We start from the raw sequence: 20,737 nt of genomic DNA, 5'->3' as shown, positions 1-20,737 counted from the left end.
GATGCTTTGGAGGCCCATCTCTCAGGTGGAAGTATTAAAAATTTTGGTGCTACCAGTGGGGTCTGAATCCTCACTCCTCAGGGAGAAGTTGGGAGTTGGGAGTTCCTTCTTGTTTCTTTGTTCCCCGAACTAGGAATGGGATTTATGGGGAGATTGTGTCTCAGCCTCTCTTACCTGTTTCAATGTGGTTTTTTTTTTCCTCATTCACTTCATGTGTAGGAGTCAGTCAGTGATCTTTTCGATTTCTTTCAGAGGGAATGGTTCCATATATAATGTAGGTGCAGCATGTTCGTGGGCAGAAGTGAGTTTAGGAGCTTCCTATGTAGTCATCTTGAACCATAACCCCTCAAACTCCATCTTTTTAATCATTCTTCTTCAGATGTCCTCCAATTTGCCAGTGTTCTTAGACTTTGGAATCTATTAGTATAGTGCTTCTAGCACCTAGGATGGAGGATTATTGACCCACATAGTGCTATAGCTACCACTTTTGTTATGGACATTATGTTTCCATCAATTCATCTTTTTTTTTTAAGTTTATTTATTTGTTTTGAGAGAGAGCACAAATGGGGGAGAGACAGAGAGAAAGGGAGAGAGAGAATCCCAAGCTGGCTCCGCAATGCCAGCACAGAGCCTGATGTGGGTCTCGAACCCACTAACCATGAGATCATGACCTGAGCTGAAGTCGGATGCTCAACTGACTGAGCCACTCAGGCACCCCTATTAATTCATCTTAATAAAACTTCAGCTTCTTGGTGGTTATTCAAGCCTGTATTTAAATAAAACCCTTATTTTTCTTTTATATGAAATGTTGAATTTTGAATTCTTAAAGATCCACTTTGAATTCTTGAAGATAATTTTTAGTCAAATTTGACATGTTACATGTATCTGCTTAAAATTTTTGTTTATTCCACAGTAAGAAAATACATATCTATTGAAATTAATTATGTGCGATGACACACTGCAAAAAATAGCTTAAAGGCAGAGCCTGCCATGAAGGAGCTTATAGTCTAGTAAGTAATATGAATCATAAACAGAAGACAAATACCTAATATGTACAGTAAAATGTGCTAATTTGCATAGTATCACCATTTTATCTTGACATGAAGAGAATGGAGAAAGTAATACCAACTGAACAAAAATTAGAGAAGTATTTTAGGCAGAAACAGTTTTGGCATTAAAAATGAAGAACATTTGGACAGACAGAAAAATGTAAAAACATGCCACGATGAGGGAAGCGTATAAATAAACATAGGGAAATAGAAGTGCTTCAAGTATAGCTAAACTTGAATAAAGGACATGATCCTAAGATTATGTAAAATCTAGATATTTTCATTCTTTGTGCTCTAAAATTAAATTTGAAAATTTTCATAATAATGTTTTAACAGTGGGATTTCACTGCCTTCCTCCCTTGTGAAGCTAATAGATGCGTAGGTTTGTTTTCGTTTGTAATTGTCTACAAATATATCAAGTGCAGGAATCAAAGGCTGTTACCAGTGTGGTGATTCTTGATGCCTTGCCTGCCCTCACTACTGTCCCATTTGCTGTTTGAGAAATTGAAATATTACATCCTGCAAAGGGATTTACATTTTGGCATCCTCTAGAAGCTACAACCAGGCATAAACCAGTGAGTGATGCACGTATGCAAATGCTTTCTGCATTCATAAGTGTATATAGTGGACCTATTTTATTAGAATATTTGTACTATAGAATGTGAGAGTCAATTGCCATATCTTTTTAATAATTATTCAATGCACAATTTTTATCCATTGTACTTTATTCCTGGTATTCATTTTTGTAAAAATGCATGTTAATTATAAGGCAATATAATAATGTTTTTACACATTTGACTCATGTGATAATTGCATAGTTCATTCATAATGGTTATTAAAAATAGATAAAGGGGCGCCTGGGTGGCTCAGTCGGTTAAGCGTCTGACTTCGGCTCAGGTCATGATCTTGCTGTCCGTGAGTTCGAGCCCTGCGTCGGGCTCTGTGCTGACAGCTCAGAGCCTGGAGCCTGTTTCAGATTCTGTGTCTCCCTCTCACTCGGACCTCCTCCGTTCATACTCTGTCTTTCTCTGTCTCAAAAATAAATAAATGTTAAAAAAAATTAAAAATAAATAAATAAAAGTAGGTAAAATGAGAACTAATTTTCTATAGGTTAATAAAATTTATAATATACTTATTTGTTAGAATTTTGCATTTTTCTGGAAATAACAATATTAAAATCTAAGAAAGGAGCTAGTGGGTTGCCAATTATTTATAGGTATCATTCATATAACAATATATTTATAATTTTCTTCTTTTCTAGTATTATGAAATAATATAGAAAAATAATTAAGCCTTTATTTTCTTTTTTAAATACACAAATGTGGCTCCAAAGTCTTGTGCCAAAGTGCAGAGCCGGTGGTACACTTATTAAGCACATGTAAACAAAATGTTCAGCAAGTAATATATGCCTTTTCTTACCTTTTCTCCTTTTGATTAATGATATATTTATTGCTGTTATTTACTTTCATCTAAGAGTTAAAAGGCCTAACATTTAAAATTGGCTAAAATTAAAACTATGCTCTTAATTAATACTTGTAGTAAATATTTCCTGGGAAGGAAATAAAACTCTTAGTTCAAATAGAAAATTCAGATTTTTTTTAGCTTATGATACTAAATCACACAGATTCTAGGAATGTAGTAATGTTACTTTCTGAGAATTCTTAACATTTATTTGTTTTCATGACCTGCTATTCTTTAGTGGATGTATTAATTTTTCCAATTCCTCAGTATACACTGGTGTTTTATTCTAGAATTCTCTTTATATTTATTTATATACTCTCATGTATTTGTTTCTTCTTTGTTCAGCAGTTTTTATTTATCTTAGTCTTCTGTCTTGCCATATATCTGGTAGTCTTAGTTTATTCATATTTAAGAATAGAAGACTGCTGACTGTTGTCATTTTCCTCTGCTTTTTTTATGCCTGTTTCTCTGCCAGCTTTCTCCCACCTGTGTGGCTAGGATTGGTAGCTCAGATCTGAAATAATTCTTGTCACCTTTAGGGTGAGCAGAAAAGGAAACTGCTCTTTGAATGCTAAAATGAGGAAAGGTTTATTCTGTGGCCCTGGAAGCCATTCTATAACATTGGAAGCCATATGCTCATGCAGTTAATTATGATTCTCTGAGTGTTATTTTTGGATGCTTGGGAGTATATTACTGGGCTGCAATGCTCAATGAGCATGAGGGTAAGGGATGGATTGAAAGTAAGTGAGTGTGGGACACCTGATTAGTATAATACTTCAGTATACAGACTTTCAATTAGCTCTGTTTTTAAAGGGTTTCTATTCCCACTTTGCATGACACTGCTCTTTGAGCCAGGTACCTCCATGGGATAAGTAAGAGCTTCCCTCCATTGTTGACTGTTCATGTGTACACAGGGCTGCCTTTTGCTTCTTCTGTTTTTCCATCAGTGTCTTCATTTGCTGTAATTTTATTAGACACTTAGGAGAAAGGGGGGACAATTTCTTATTTTTAGTTGTTTTGAAGTGGAAGAGACATTTTGAAATAGTTTTTTGGAAAAATCAATGTATCCGTTACATGGAGAATGGACTGTAGGAGGGAAAGTCTGGGGCCAAGGACATAAGTAAGTCCACTCAGAAATAAGATAGTGACAGCAGAAATGGAGATGAAGACAGAGACATAAGAGGTAAAAGGAAGATAGAATTTGTAGTATTTCGTGACTAATTAGCTTGTCACTGGCTATTGTAAACACACAGGAAGAAATAGTTTCTTCCTTTTTCCTTGACCAGTAGACATAATTTTCATATAAAAACAATATGTAGAACTCCAGACTACATGTCTCTCCAGAATTATTTTCTAACTGTATATAAAATTAGATTCTAAGTAATTAAAATTTGATCTACTGACTTTAATTGGTACATTATATTTTCTGAAATCTAATATGGAGCCATGATGTTTGGAGTTACATGGAAAGAGTATGGAGCAGTTCATTGAAAAGCAGTAAATCATCATCTAATTCTTCACTGTTCGTCATTTTTTCCTATAATTTCATAACATGATATCTGGGGTTCAACCTTTTAATTCATGTTAATCAAATGTTTATGCTTTTGATTCTGGAACAACTACCCAACTCTTATCATAATAAAAAGTTTATCCACCTGTTTTTGGTGTATTAATTTTGGTGTATTATTTTATGGGCTTTGCTTACATTGTTATTTTCTGTTTCTACAGCATAGTAAAATACTCCTTGCCTGATAGACCTGACATTGATACCCTCTTCCAGATCCTCATGGTTGCTGATGTTTGCTCTCTATACTTATTCCAAATTATTTTTATTATATTAAAAACATTCTTCATTCATTTTCTCTGCTTCCTTTATTTTCATCATGCCCAATTGCATGAAAATAGGACTCTTAACAAAATTCATTTAATACTGCCTTCTGTAGGGCATAATAATAGTCGAAGAGCTAAATCCAAAGAAAATAACCAAATCGTGTCCTTTTTTTTTTTTTTTTTTAACTCACTATCCACTGAGCGTGCTCAAATACTACTCACCTCAAGGAATTTTTCTTCTCTTAATTTCTATAGCAGCACACTCTGTCTCTTTTCTTGCTATTCTACTTTGTCCTTTGTGGATTCTTCTTCCTGTTTGCAGTTTTGAAATGTGGTGTCCCAAGGCTTTCTTCCACTTTTAACACTCTTCTCTTTTCCATGCACTCATGGCCTTGGTTCCCAAATATGTTTATTTTTTCAAGAGTTAAACATAGAAGGTTTAATCTTAGACTGTGCATATTATATAATTTTTCTATTTTATTTTATTAAAATTTTTTAATGTTTATTTATTTTTAAGAGAGACAGAGCATGAGTGGGGGAGGGGCACAGAGAGAGGGAGACACAGAATCCAAAGCAGGCTCCAGGCTCTGAGCTATCAGCACAGAGCCCTTTGTGGGGCTCAAACTCATGAGGTGTGAGATCATGACCTGAGCCGGAAGTTGCACATTTAACTAACTGAGCCACCCAGTCGCCCCTATTTTATTTTATTTTATTTTATTTTATTTTATTATTTTATTTATTTCATTCTATTCTATTCTATTCTATTCTATTCTATTCTATTCTAATTCCAGTATAGTTAACATACAGTGTTATATTAGTTTCAGGTGTACAATATAGTGTGTTGACAATTCCATATATCATTCAGTGTTCAGCACAAGTGCCCTCCTTCATCTCCTTTACTATTTCACCCATCCTGCCTCCCCTCCCCTCTGGTAACCAACGGTTTGCTCTCTGTTTCTTGTTTTGTCTCTTTCTCCCCCCCTGTTCTTTCGTTATGTTTCTTAAATTCCACATATGAGTGGAATCATATGGTACTTGTCTTTCTCTGACTGACTTATTTTGCTGTGCATTACACTGTCTAGTTCCATCCATGTCATTGCAAATGGGAGGATTTCATTTTTTATGGGTGAATAATATTCCACTATATATATACCACATCCTTTTTATCTTTTTATCTATGTATCTATCAGTAGGCACTTGGGCTACTTCCATAATCTGGTTATTGTATTTTTTTCTTCCAAGTTTTTCTTTAAATTCCACTTAGCATACAGCATACTATTAGTCTCAGGTGTAGAATTTAGTGATTAATCACTTACATAAAACACCCAGTACTCATCACAACAAGTGCCCTCCTTACTACCCATCACCCATTCACTTATTTTACCCATCCCCCCTTTCACCTCCCCTCCAGCAACCCTCAGCATAGTTAAGAGTCTCCTTCTTGGTTTTCCTATTTTTTTTCACTCTATGTTCATTTGTTTTGTTTCTTAAATTCCACCGTGAATGAAATCATATGGTATTTTTGTTTCTCTGACTTATTTCGCTTGGCATTACCCTCTCTAGCTGCATACATGTTGTTGCAAATGGCAAGATTTCATTCTTTTTATGGCTGAGTAATATTCAGCCATATATTTGGCATCACAATATGGCTGAGTAATACACACACACACACACACACACACACACACACATCTTATCCTTTCATCAGTCAGTGGACACTTGGATTGTTTCTGTAATTTGGCTATTGTAGATAATACTTCTATAAACACCAGCATGTGTCCCTTTGAATCAATATTCAAATCCCTTGTATCCCTTGGGTAAATACCTAATAGTGCAATGCTGGATTGTAGGATAGTGCTGTTTTTAACTTTTTTAAAGTTAAAAAAGTTAAAACGTTTTTAAAGTTTAAAAAGTTTAAAGTTTAAAAAAGTTTAAAAACTTTTGCATTTACACCAACTGTGCAAGTAAGTTTCTTTTTCTCCACATTCTCGCCAATACTTGTTTCTTGTGTTTTTGATTTTAGCTATTTTGACATGTGTGAGGTAATATCTCATTGTAGTTTTGATTTGCATTTCCCTGATGATGAGTGATGTTGAGCATCTTTTCATGTGTCTATTGGCTATCTGGATATCTTCTTTGGAGAAATGTCTGCTCATGTCTTCTGCCCACTTTTGAATTGAATTATTCATATTCTTGGGTGTTGAGTTAGAAGTTATTTATATATTTTGGATACTAACCCTTTATCAGATAAGTCATTTGCAAATATCTTCTCCCATTCCATAAGTTCTCTTTTAGTTTTGTTGATTGTTCCTTCACTGTGCAGAAGCTTTTTATTTTGATGTCGCTCAATTGTGTATTTTTGCTTTTATTTCCCTTGATGCAGGAGATATATTTAAAAAAAGGTTGCTATAGCTGATGTCAGAGAGATTACTATTTGTGCTCTCTTCTAGGACTTCTGTGATTACAGGTCTCACGTTTAGGTCTTTTAATGAATTGTTTCTTTTTCTGCATGAAGTAAGAAAGTTGTCCAGTTTCATTCTTTTACATGTAGCTGACCAGTTTTCCCAACACTATTTGTTGAAGAGACTGTCTTTTTCTCATTTGATATTCTTTCCTTCTTTTTTTTTTAATGTTTATTTATTTTTGAGATGGGGGTGGGGCAGAGAGAAGAAAGCATAGAATCCAAAGCAGGCTCCAGGCCCTGAGCTGTTAGCACAGAGCCTGATGTGGGGCTTGAACCCATGAACTGGAAGATCTTGACCTGAGCCGAAGTCAGACATTTAACCAACTAAGCCACTCAGGTGCCTATCATTTGATATTCTCTACTTCTTTGTCAAAAATTGATTGACCATATACTTGTAGGTTTATTTCTGGGTTTTCTATTCTGTTCCGTTGGTCTATGTATCTGATTTTGTGCCAGTACCATACTGTTTTGGGTACTACCGCCTTGTAATATAACTTGAAATCTAGAATTGTGATACCTCCAGCTTTGATTTTCTTTTTCAGAATTGCTTTGGCTATTCCAGGTCTTTTGTGGTTCTATATAAATTTTAGGAATTTTGTTCTAGCTCTGTAAAATGCTGTTGGTATTACATTAAATCTGTAGATTACTTTGGGTAGTATAGACATTTAACAAGATTTGTTCTTCCAATCCGTGAGCATGGAATGCCTTTCTATTTCTTTGTGTCATCTTCAATTTCTTTCATCAGCGTTTTATACTTTTCAGAGTATAGGTCTTTTACTACTTTGCTTAGGTTTATTCCTATGTATCTTATTATTTTTGGTGCAATTGTAAAAGGAACAGGTTCCTTAATTTCTCTTTCTTCTGCTTCATTATTGCTGTATAGAAATGCAACAGATTTCTTTATGTTGATTTTGTATACTTTAATGAATTCATTAATGAACTTTAATGAATTCATTCATCAGTTCTAGACGTTGTTTTTGGTGGAGTCTTTTGGGTTTTCTACGTAGAGTATCTTGTCATCTGCAAAAGTGACAGTATTACTTTTTCCTTACCAATTTGGATGCCTTTAATTCTTTTACTTTTCTAACTGCTGTGGCTAGGATTTCCAGTACTATGTTGAATAAAAGTGGTGAGAGTGAACATCCTTGTCTTGTTCCTGACATTAGGGGGAAAGCTCTCAGTTTTTCTCCATTGAGTATGATGTTTACTGTGGGTTTTTCATATGTGGCCTTTATTAAGTTGAGGTATATTCCCTCTACATCTATTTTATCGAGGGCTTTTATGATGAATGTTGTAATTTGTCAAATACTTTTTTGTATATGTTAAAATGTTTATGTTTTTTTTTCCTTTCTTTTATTGATGTGAAGTATCATGCTGATTGATTTGTGAATATTGAAACACACTTGCATCCCAGGAATAAATCCCCCCTGATTGTGATGAATTATTTTTTTTAAATGTACTGTTGGGGAGGCACCTGGGTGGCTCAGTCAGTTGAGCATCTGACTTCAGGTCAGGTCATGATCTCAGTTTGCGAGGTCAAGCCCCACATTGGGCTCTGTGCTGACAGCTCAGAGCCTGGAGCCTGCTTTGGATTCTCCCTCTCTCTCTGCCTCTGCCCCACTCATGCTCTGTCTCTCTGTGTCTCAAAAATAAAGATAAACATTAAAAAAAATTTAAATTTAAAATGTACTGTTGGGTTCTGTTTTCTAGTATTTTGTTGAAAATTCATGTATCTGTGTTAATCAGAGATATTGGCCTGTAGTTCTCTTTTTTTGTGGTGTCTTTATCTGGTTTTTGGTATCAGGGTGATGCTGACCTCATAGAATGAATTTGGAAGTTTTCCTTCTTCTATTTTTTGAAATTGTTTGAGTAGAATAGGTGTTAACTCTTCTTTAAATGTTTGGTAGAATTTGCTAGTGAAGTCATCTGGTCCTGGACTTTTGTATATTGGAAATTTTTTGATTATTGATTCAATCTTGCCAGTAATCAGTCTGTTGTTCAGTTTTTCTGTTTCTTCCTGCTTCAGTTTTGATAGGTTGTGTGTTTCTAGGAATTTATCCATTTCTTCTAGGTTGTGCAATTTTTTGGCATTTTTTTAAAGTTTATTTACTTATTTTGAGAAAGAACAAGAAAGCACAAGTGGAGGAGAGGCAGAGAAAGAGGGAGAGAGAAAATCCTAAGCAGGGTCTACACCATCAGCGCAGAGCCCAACATGGGACCCAGACTTGTGAATCATAAGATCATAACCTGAGCTGAAACCAAGAGCTGGACACTTAACCAACTGAGCCACCCAGGTACCCCAGCATGTAGTTTTTATAATATTCTCTTACAATTGTTTGTATTTCTGTACTGTTGGTTTTTATTTCTCCTGTTTCATTTGTTATTTTCTTTATTTGAGTCCTTTTTTTTATGACTTTGGCTAGAGGTTTTCAATTGTTTTGAACTTTTCAAAGAACCAGAACCAGGTTTCACTGGTCTGTTCTATTGTTTTTTGTTTCTATGTCATTTAGTTCTTGTCTCATCTTTACGATTTTCTTCCTTTTGCTGTTTTTGGGTTTTGTTTGTTGTTCTTTGTTTAGCTCCTTTAGGTGTAAGATTAGAGTGTTTGAGACTGTTCCTGCTTCTTCTTCTTCTTTTTTTTAAGTTTATTTATTTATTTTGAGAGAGACAGAGAATGTGAGTAGGAGATGGTCAGTGAGAAGGAGAAGTCCAAGCAGGCTCCACGCACAGTCAGCACAGAGCCCAATGTGGGGCTCAAACTCATGAAACCATGAGATGATGACCAAAATCAAGAGTTGGACACTCAACCGATTGAGCCACCAAGGAGCCCCTCTTGCTTCTTGAAGTAGGTCGGTATTGTTATAAACTTCCCTCTTTGGACCACTTTTGCTGCATCCCAAAGGTTTGAGACTGTTGTGTTTTCATTTTTGTTTCTTTCTATTTACTTTTTGATTTCTTCTTTGATTTCTTGGTTGACCCATTCATTGTTGAGTAGCATGTTGTTTAACCTCCATGTATTTGTGGTCTTTCCAGATTTTTCTTGTGGTAGACTTCTAGTTTCATAATGCTGTGGTCAGAAAAGATGCATGGCATGACTTTGCTCTTTTTTAATTTGTTGAGGCCTGTTTTTTGATCTAATATGTAATGTATTCTGGAGAATATTCTATATGCACTTCAAATTAAGGTGTATTCTACTGTTTTAGGATAGAATGTATCTGTTAAATCCATCTGGTCCAGTGTATCATTCAAAACCAAACACAAAACATGATTTGTGTTTGGATGATCTGTCCATCAATGTAAAGTCTCCCACTATTATTGTGTTACTATCAATTAGTTCCTTTATGTTTGTTATTCACTCTTTTATGTATTTGGGTGCTTCCATGTTGGGTGCATATATTTACAATTGTTATATCTTCTTGTTGGATTGTTTCCTTTATTATTATACAGTATTCTTTTTGTCTTTTTACGGACTTTGTTTTAAAGTATTTGGTCTGATAGAAATATCACTACTCTGGCTTTCTTTCAACATCCATTTGCATGATAAGTGTTTCTCTATCCTGTAACTTTCAATCTGCAGGTGCCTTTAAGTTTAGAATGAGTCTCTTGGAGGCAGCATATAGATAGGTCTTTTTTTTTTTTTTAATTCATTGTGTCACCCTATGTTTTTTTTGTTTGTTTGTTGATTTATTTTTTGGGAGAGGCAGAGAGAGTGAGCACAAGTGGGGGAGGGGCAGAGAGTGAGGGAGACAGAGAATCATCCAAAGCAGGCTCCTTGCTGTCAGTGCAAAGTCCAACATGGGGTTTGAACCCACAAACCATGAGATCATGACCTGAGCCAGTCAGAAGCTCAACCAACTGAGCCACCCAGGCTCCCCCAAAATTTCCCACATTTTTTAAAAGTTTACTTAATTTAAAGAAAGACAACACGAGAGAGAGCAGGGAGTGGCAGAAAGAGGGAGAGATAGAATCCCAAGCAACCTCTGTTAGCGTCGAGTCCGATGAGACTGAGAGTCCTACTCAATCTTAGGAACCAAGAGATCATGACCTGAGCCAAGATCAATAGTCAGATGCTTAACCAGCTGAGCCCCCCATCACCCTATGTCTTTTGATTGCAGTATTTAGTCCATTTACTTTCAAAGTAATTATTGGTAGGTACGTATTTGTTGCCATTTTGTTTTGTGGTTGTTTTTGTAGTTTTTCTATGATCCATTCTTTTCTTTCTCTCTTTCATGGTTTGCTGGTTTTCTTTAGTGATATCCTTGGGTTCCTTACTCTTTATTTTTGCATATCTATTACTGCTTTTTGATTTGTGGTTACTATTCAGTTTATATATAATGACTTATGCATATAGCAGTCTATATTAAACTGTTGGTAACTTGGGGCGCCTGGGTGGCTCAGTCGGTTAAGCGGCTGACTTCGGCTCAGGTCATGATCTCACGGTCTGTGAGTTCGAGCCCCGCGTCGGGCTCTGTGCTGACTGCTCAGAACCTGGAGCCTATTTCAGATTTTGTGTCTTCCTCTCTCTCTGACCCTCCCCGTTCATGCTCTGTCTCTCTCTGTCTCAAAAATAAATAAACGTTAAAAAAAAAATTAAAAAAAAAAACTGTTGGTAACTTAGTTTTGAACTCATTCTTTCCTCCTTTTCCCTCCATGTTTCAGACATTTGGTATCATATTTTATATCCTTTTATATTGTGCTTCTCATCACTGATTTTTATAGATATATTTAAAATTTTAAAACTTTTTTTTTTGCTTTAGTGCTTCCTATTTTTCTTACTCTTACTTATGGTTTTTGTTTTCCACTTACAGAGTCCCCCTTAACATTTTTTGTATAGCAAGTTTAGTGGTCATGAATTCCTTTATCTTTTGTTTGTCTTAATGCCCTTCTATTCTGAATTATAGCCTTGCTGGATAGAATATTCTTGGCTTGCTATTCTTGGCAGATTTTTCCCTTTCAGCCCTTTGAATATTTCCTGCCACTCTCTTCTGGCCTACAAAGTTTCCCTTGAAAAAATTAACTGATAGCCTTATGGGGTTTCCTTTATGTAGCTTTCTTCCTTTCTCTTGCAACTTAAAAAAATTTTTTTTATTAAAAATTGTTTTTAATGCTTATTTATTTTTGAGACAGAGAGAGGATGTGATGGGGGAGAGGCAGAGAGACAGACACAGAATCTGAAGCAGGCTCCAGACTCAGAGCTGTCAGCTCAGAGCCTGATGTGGGGATCAAACCCTCAAGCCATGAGATCGTGACCTGAGCTGAAGTCGGATGCTCAACCGACTGAGCCACTCAGGCACCCCTAAAATTCTTTTTTTATCAATATTTTTTTTGCCATTTTAATTACTATGTGTCTTTGTGTGGACCTCCTTGGGTTAAATTTGTTGGGGGATCTCTGTTTCCCTCTCCAGATTCAGGTTTTTCAGTTATTATTTCATCAAATATATTTTCTGCCCCCATTTCTCTCTCCTCTTCTTCTGTGATTCCTATAATGTGAGTGTTATTATGTTTGATAGAATTACTGAATTCTCTACATCAATTCTCACTATGCAGTATTTGCTTGTCTCTCACCTGTTCAGCTTATTTTCCATTACTCTATCCCTCAAGTCACTGATACATTCCTCTGCTTCCTATAGTATACTATTTATTCCATCTGTTGTTTTTTTAAATCCAATTATTGAGTTCTTCATCTCTGATATGTTGTTTTTATCTCTTTGTCAAGGTCTCACTGATGTCCTCCAACCTTTTCTGAAGTCATGATTATTGCTTTAAATTCTCTATCAGGTGTATTGCTTATTTCTCTGTTTCACTTAGATCTCCTGCTGTGATTTTGTCTTGTTATTTCATGGGGGACATATTTCTCTGTCTCCTCGTTTTTTCTGCCTCTCTGGGTCTATTTCTATGTGTTAGGAAAGTCAGCTCCATCTTCTCCTCTAGAATGTAAGGCTTTATAAAGAACAGTTTCTGTAAGGCTCTGCAGTACAGTGTCCCCTGGCACTTCAGGGAAGTCTCCTATGTGTGTTGTTTTCATCCCCCACCCACCAATGATGAATTAGTTAATAAATAATTATACATATAATACATAATATAATGTATAATACATGTAACATATAATACATAAACATATACAAGTACTTATTAACTAATCCACTGTGTGTATATGTGTGTAAAAGGGAATTTTTTTTCTTACAACTATATAGATTGATAGTTATTTAGATGAAGGACAGGGGACAGGGACAGAGGATAGGGAAAGACAATGGGAAATATCTAGAATATAGTTGGTAGAGGAAAAGCAAGTTACTTTGCAAAAGTATGTTGAACTATGGTTCATTTTTATAAAAAATAGTAATTACATATACATTATGTAAGATATTCTTAAATTTAAAAACCTTGAAGAATGCAACTGAATTTTTAGTAGTGATTTTTTCAGAATTGAGACAGGCATAATGAAGGAATTAATTACTGCCTTACATTTCTGAAATGTTTGAACAAAACCCATTACATGCATATATACATACACTTACTGTCTCCCCCCACACACATAAAAGGGTTAAAGTGTAATATCTTTAAAAGCCCTCATTCCGGGGTGCCTGGGTGGCTCAGTTGGTTAAGTGTCTGACTTCGGCTTAGGTCATGATATCATGGCTTGTGAGTTGGAGCCCCAGAATTGGGCTCACTGATATTGGCATGGAGATGGCTTTGGATCCTTTGTCACCCTTGATCTTTGCTCCTCCCCACTCATTCTTTCTCCCTCGAAAGAAAGTTTAAAAACACAATACGTAAAAGCCATTATTCAGATTTTCCTCATAAGAGAAAATTTGTGACATTTCTTTAAGTTATAGAACAAAAAAATTAAGGATAAAATTAAGAAAAATGAAGACTTTCTTTTCCTTTATGACTACTCCCAATCTTTTCTTTTTGATTGTGTTCAAAATGAGTCCATCTTTTATGCATATCTGTTTCAATTTTTCATTGATTTATTTGTCATAAGGCTCAACCTGTAAACATGTATCCAGTTTCCTGGGATCCATGACACTACCCAATATATTAAATTCCAGGCTGTCAATATTCCCCTTCACATAATTCAATAGTAGTCTGATCTGAGATGACGTTGCTGATGTGAGCACTAGATATAAGAAAGAGAGAAATATCTTTCTGTCAAAATACTAAATAGGGCAAAACTTATACTCTGAAATAACTTTATATCTAATTTATCATTAATGTACATTATAATCTTTTTTTTTTACTTGTTTATTTTCCATCCACATAATGCAGTCAGAAGAGAAATTAGGAAATGAAGTTCATCGCTTACTGGATTAGTTTTGAGGTGATTATGGAACATCAAAGAGAAAAATATTGATAGGTATCTGTTAGGAGAGAGCTCTAGTTCAAAGGTGTAAGTGTGGGAACTGCAGAGGCTTAGGAAGATGACGTAGTAGAAGGACTGGACTGTAAGTTCACCTTGTCCCACGTTTATAACTAGATATCACTCACATCTGAGTAACTAAACCAGAGAGTGATCTGAAGACTGGCAGAACAGCCTCCACAACTAAATGTAGAGAAGAAGCTGCCTCAAAGCGAGGTTAGGAAGGTTAGAAACGGTGTCTGGGGGCTGCCCACAGGAGGTGGGGAGCTGCAGTTGGTCATGAAGACAGGAAAGCACGGGGAGCCCACATGGGGGAAATGAATCCTCATAACATCTAGCCTTGAAAACTAGTGGGGCTAAATTCTGTGAGATTGTGTCATCAACCGGACTTGGAGCCTGGAGCTGTAAAAGTCAGCTGACTTACCACTGGGCGAGTGGGAAGGCAAATGCTAGTGGGAATCATTTGGGCAGTCTAAGTCCTTAGACAGTCTAGGGAGAGGCAACACAGAAGGGTGAGTAGCTTACACAACAGGAGGAGGGTCTGTTTATCCTGACTTCAGAGCAGTCAGGGAATTGTCCAGGCGCAAAGGGGCTGGCAGGTGGCATTTTCCTCTCCCACCCCCAGCATAAACACAGGGCCACCTTCAGGAGGGAGTACTAGAAGGACACTTGCTACCCGACCTGCTAGGAGTGTGCCCCACCCAGGAGTTCTCCTGAGGACTTGCCCACTCCAAGCCTACTGGCCTTCGGCCCTGGGCTCAATCCACGTTTTGTTAACTATACACGCATCCCTTGCACACACCACACTTCAAGGAATCTAGCCTAGGACCAGGGGCTCAGTGCCAAGTTTGCTAATGCCACCATCCCACTCAGGAGCTCTTCTGCAGTCAGTCTCCCTCACAGACAGCTTACCTAGGTCTCACTAACCTCACAGAGAGCACGCACAGCCCACAACGGGCCGAGAGACCATTTGCTTTATTGTGAGCATTAAAACAATTTTGCCACTAGGACCCTGATACATATATCTTTAAAAGCAAAACAAGGTTGCTTGCTTAAGTAATGTTGCAGGATTTTTTTTACCTCAGTACACGAGGTTCGTTGTCTAACTGCTTTGAACAAGGAAGAGGGGTACACAAAATAAGCAGCAGGCAAAAGTTTATTAGCATATAAGGCCAGAAAGGAAGAATGGTATGAAGGATGTCTTCATAGAAAGGGGGCATTCGAAAGGGAAGGCTCACAGCTATAGGCAAGGGTCCTTGTTTTAGAAGGTTCTGGTTGTTCCCCCCCGCCCCCCTTCCCTTCCCCTGTGTTCCTTCCCGTCCTACCCTTATTGGCTAGATAGCTCTAGGTGCTGGGCTGTCCATTCCTGACTGGCTCGATTTCATTGTATGAGGGGTGGTCTATGGCCATAGCATTTCTTGTGGGTTATACATTCTATGGTCTACCACTTATTTTTAGTTAGGTCTTTTGTCGAATTCCTGAGGGAAACCTGAGAGGGAGTAGGTGGTGTCTGTTACATTCCTAACAGGAACTTTAAGCCTGAGGGGGTTTGCTGTGGTCAGGCACTCACAACATTGGTGGAAAATCTGTGTTCTTCCCCCACCCATGGACCTCAGGTCCTAACCCTTTCCTCTCTGCCTACTGAATCTTATCTTTTCCTATCATAGTAATGTCTACACTTAAAATTTTTTATAGTTAATGCCAAATATTTTCCTTCTGATTAACATCAATTTACTCTTCCATCAAGAGTGTATAAAAAGTGTTGCTTTCTTGAGCCTTTGACAACAATATATAATTCAAACTTTTGAATCATCTGTTATCTGACCCATTTCCTTAATAGAAAAAATTGAACAGTTTTATTTTTACTAGCCATTAATATTTCCTTAAAGCTTTTTTTTAATGTTTATTTATTTTTGAGACAGAGAAGCACAGAGCCTGAGTAAGGGACAGGCAGAGAGAGAGGGAGACACAGAATCTGTGGCAGGCTCCAGGCTCTGAGCTGTCGTCAGCACAGAGCCCGACGTGGGGCTCGAACTCACAGACCGTGAGATCATGACCCGAGCTGAAGTCTGACGCTCAACCGACTGAGCCACCCAGGTGCCCTATGTCTTGTTGCAACTTTTTTCTTTCATCTTAGTTCATGTTGTGTTTTGCATAACAGAAAGTTTTTAATATTCTAGAATTTTATAATTTTATTTTTATATAGAAATCTCTGTAAGTGATCTTAAATTATACTTTAATTTTTTTACATGATTATATCAGATAGCAGTCTTTTTAGGTTTATGTTATAGTCTACCTGAATACTCGTGGCTTAAGCTTTAAATGATTTTTAAAGCAGGTTATTTATCTCACTTAAGAATTTTGGAGATAGATTGTTCAGGATAGGTGTAAAAGCTCCATCATGTCATCAAAGACCCATAATCTTTCTCTTATTTGAGTTGTCATTCTTATGAGTATTGACTTGCTGACCCATTAAGATCACTGCTATATTTTCAGGCATCACATCATGTTCCATGGAGAAAGAAGTGGGCAGAAAAATAGAGCCAGCTTTTCTGCCCTTTTAAACAGAAAAGTTAATGCTTTACTGGAAGCCCTAATAGACTTCTGGTTATGTTTCACTGACAAGGTCTGAATTACAAAGGGACTTCTGGATACAAAGAAGCTGAAAAAATATATACTTTTCAAAAAGACCTAGGTCTATTCTGCATTCTGGCTGTCATGCTTTTAAGTATGTATCTAAAAACATTTGCTATTACTCTCATGATTGCATACCTGTGCTTCTGCTATAGAAAAAAAATTAACTTTTGCACTCCTCTCTCCTATCTTTTCACACACATCCCACAGATAATTATTTTTGATTTTATAAAGTGATCAAAATTCTGTATACTTCTGCAAAGTAATTTGCTTTTTCTTCACCTATTATAATACAGATATTTTCTATTCTATCTGTCCATATATCTATATATCCTACCATTCATCAGACTTAAAATTCAATTTTAAGAAAAGAGAATTCTATTCTTTGTGTGAACAATAATCTATTAATTCACCACTGTCGAGCACTTTATATATTTATTAATAGTCTTTTAATGTAAAATCTAGTATGGTAAAGAGATCTATGGACCTGAAGTAAAAGAAAGTCATTTAATTTTTCTACTTCTTATTTTCTTTTCTTTTTCTTTATTTTTAAATGTTTTTATTTATTTTTGAGAGAGAGACAGAGAGCGCTCAAGCAGGGGAGCGGTAGAGAGAGAGGGAGACACAGAATCCGAAGCAGGCTCCAGGCTCTGAGCTGTCAGCACAGAGCCCGACGTGGGGCTTGGACTGAACTACCAGATCATGACCTGAGCCGACGTCGGATGCTTAATCAACTGAGCCACCCACGTGCCCCCTCATTTTCTATAATGTAGCAGGATCCTCACACCAAAAGCCATGATACCGAGGCTTTTCTTTCCAGGAAGCAACTTTATCTATGCGGATATGGGCTCAAATGCTTTGTACCTGAAAAACTGAGCCCCAAATGCTGGGTGGTGTAGGCTTTTACGCATTTTTTACTTCTTTGTCTCCCTTATATGGGTAATGTATAGACATACAGTCTGATTGGGTGGTCTCATGTTATAGGATCATGAGGGATGTCACCTAGCACATAGCCAAGTTACCTTCCCTTATCTCGAAGTCTTTTCTCAACACATTCCTTAGGGAGGGGACTCTACCACAATAATTTTAATACAAGGAAGTTGTACCCAGTCATCTCCAAAGTTATGCACAATTAAAGCTGCTTTCTTGTGAGGCCCAGCCAGCTCTGGTCATTTGTATGTGTGGAATTGCTTTGAAATACTCTAAAGAATTCTACCAATATATAGGTGATAATACTACCCTTATTGTGATTTTGCAATCACTCAGTACATTGAAAACATGAGTTTAAGACAGTAGACCAGGGACCTGGCCAGGGATCCCAGAGAAACATGGCTCGACTGCAAAGGGTTCAGACTAGTGGGAGGTTTATGTAAGTAAACCGTAGCCAGATTACTGAAAGCTTTGAATGCCACATTTGGATTTTGGACATAAAAATAAAGTTTATGCTGTTGTGTCAGCATTTAATATAAAGTTGTTTGTAACACTGGTTGCATATTCATACTACTGGGAAGATTTTTAATAAAGAATATGTGACCCAGAAGACATGCCTATGGATTTTCGTCATATTGGTTTGGAATGAGCCCTGGGCATTGGTATTTTAAAAGCCTCTTCACACTGATGTTTTAAAAAATGTGATTTGTACATTCAGACTGGATTGAAAATCACCCTTACAGGATAAAGTGGATTTCTCTATATTTTACACTGCATTTTCCCCACTTCTGCTCCCCTTCCTCCCACCCTTCTGGATTGAATATTTGTTATGAGTTTTGTGTTCCTATCACTTTATTATCTTAAAAGCCTTTTTAAAAAAGGCTGGTGCATCCTTGATCAGACTTACTCACCCTTGCTTGATGAACCTGGAATCACCAAAGCTTGAAGAGATTGACTCCGTGTATGGGCCACAGCTTTGCCTATACATTTCCTGTGAAGATGATCAAGATGCAACATACAAATGATCAAAGTGAAGAGATTGCCTGCATGATTGTAAATCATTCTAGATTTTCTGTAAGATTGTTTAGCTCTTTTTAAAATTTTTTTTAAATGTGTATTAATTTTTGAAGGAGAGAGAGATACAGTGTGAGTGGGGGAGGGGCAGAGAGCGAGGGAGACACAGAATCGGAAGTAAGCTCCAGGCTCTGAGCTGTCAGCACAGAGCCTGATGGGGGGCTGGAACTCAGGGAACTTAACAACGGTGAGATCATGACCTGAGCTGAAGTCAGACGCTTAACCAACTGAGCCACCCAGGTTCCCCAAGACTGTTCAGCTCCTAAGTGAGGAATAGCAAATCAGATTTGGGAATCTACTTTCAGTTTCATGGTTGCCCTTATTTAACTATTTGATAAGAGAATGTTACTCAGTTTCCTTGGAAATATAGGAATATATGCATTCACGGAATCGATTGAAAATGTATTCATGGGCTCCTGCGTGGCTCAGTTGGTTAAGCCTCGGACTTAGGCTCAGGTCATGATCTCACCCCTCGTGAGTTCGAGCCTCGCGTCAGGCTCTGTACTGACAGCTCAGCCTGGAGCCTGCTTCGGATTCCGTGTCTCCCTCTCCCTCTCTGCCCCTCCCCCACTCATGCTCTGTCTCTGTCTCTCAAAAAAAAAAAAAAAGAATAAATGTTAAAAAAAAAAAAAAGAAAGAAAATGTCTTCCGTCTGTTCATCCAAAATAGTAATTACTAAACTTCTGTGTTGCACATAATGCATATATAAAAACAGTCTATTTCCTGTTTGATAAGAAAAATAACATCAAATGTCTCGCACCGGTATGTAAAATGATTACAGATTACGGAAAGAAAAAAGTGAATACTCAATAGCAATTTGTCTTTCCATGTGTCTGCTGGTATAGCTACGCAGAGTCGATAATGTGAACTGCTGCTGCCATCTGCAGCGTGGAAGGCTTATTAAAAGCATGTTACCTCTGTGTATACGAAGAGGGAGTGTGGGGCAAGCTGAGGGCAAAATACAAGCTAGCACCACTCCCCCCTCCACCCCCACCCCAGGTGGGATATGTGGGCTATTCCTCAGGCACTCCTGGATGCCCAAGAACAAAGGAAAGGAAAGAAAACAAATGGCTAGGGGTCTCCATCAGTTTATAACTATCTTAGTAAATTACCAGAGGAAGGCAATCTTATCACTAGCCTAATCTCCAGAAACCTATAGACTCCCATTCCCTAGAGCCCCAACATCACCCCTCCCTGGTTTTGTGGGGAACAAAGGCAAGAAGGAAATGGCAGGTACAATTAAGTTTCCTTATAACCTGCAACTCATTGACAAATATTTGAAGCAGGCAGAGTAAACTGTTTCTCCAGGAAGTTCGTACTGTCTTCATGTTAATACTATGCTAGAGGGAAAAACAACTTTAGCTTGACAATTAGCAAGGCCTCAGGTATCTTTGAGTCCTCTTTAACATATCAAGTGTCCCTCTGGAGGCCTCCCTTTTGTCTTTACCTCCCCCAATTCCATAGTAAATAACCGGTCACTCTTCAAAACCCCAGGGCACAGGTTTTCCTACCTACGGGTCCTGTCCCTGTGCTTTAATAAAATCACCATTTTTGCACCAAAGAAGTCTCAAGAATTCTTTCTTGGCCGTCGGCTCTGGACCCCATGAACACATCCCCTATCACCAGAACTTCATATATAACTGGGTTTTGAACACCTTGCTTATTTAAAAGGTAAGAACTATTTATAGATTTCTCTATTAGTCTATGTATTTTCTACAGCTAGCTTTAAATGTATGTAGAATGTAGTATATTTTAAATTATTAAAAGCATATATGAATACGATCTGCACCAAAACGAATACTGAGATTATATTTGGTTATGCTGAAATTAATTTTGAACAAGCAATTAAATGATAGACTAAAATGGCCCTTATGATTCATTGATACTAGGAAATATTTTCTAAATCATTTATGTTTACCAAAGTTTTATAAAAGT

The sequence above is a fragment of the Acinonyx jubatus genome, chromosome C2 (genome assembly GCF_027475565.1).
Source record: "Acinonyx jubatus isolate Ajub_Pintada_27869175 chromosome C2, VMU_Ajub_asm_v1.0, whole genome shotgun sequence".
Taxonomy (NCBI): Eukaryota; Metazoa; Chordata; class Mammalia; order Carnivora; family Felidae; genus Acinonyx; species Acinonyx jubatus.
This window is presented reverse-complemented; position numbering follows the sequence as displayed.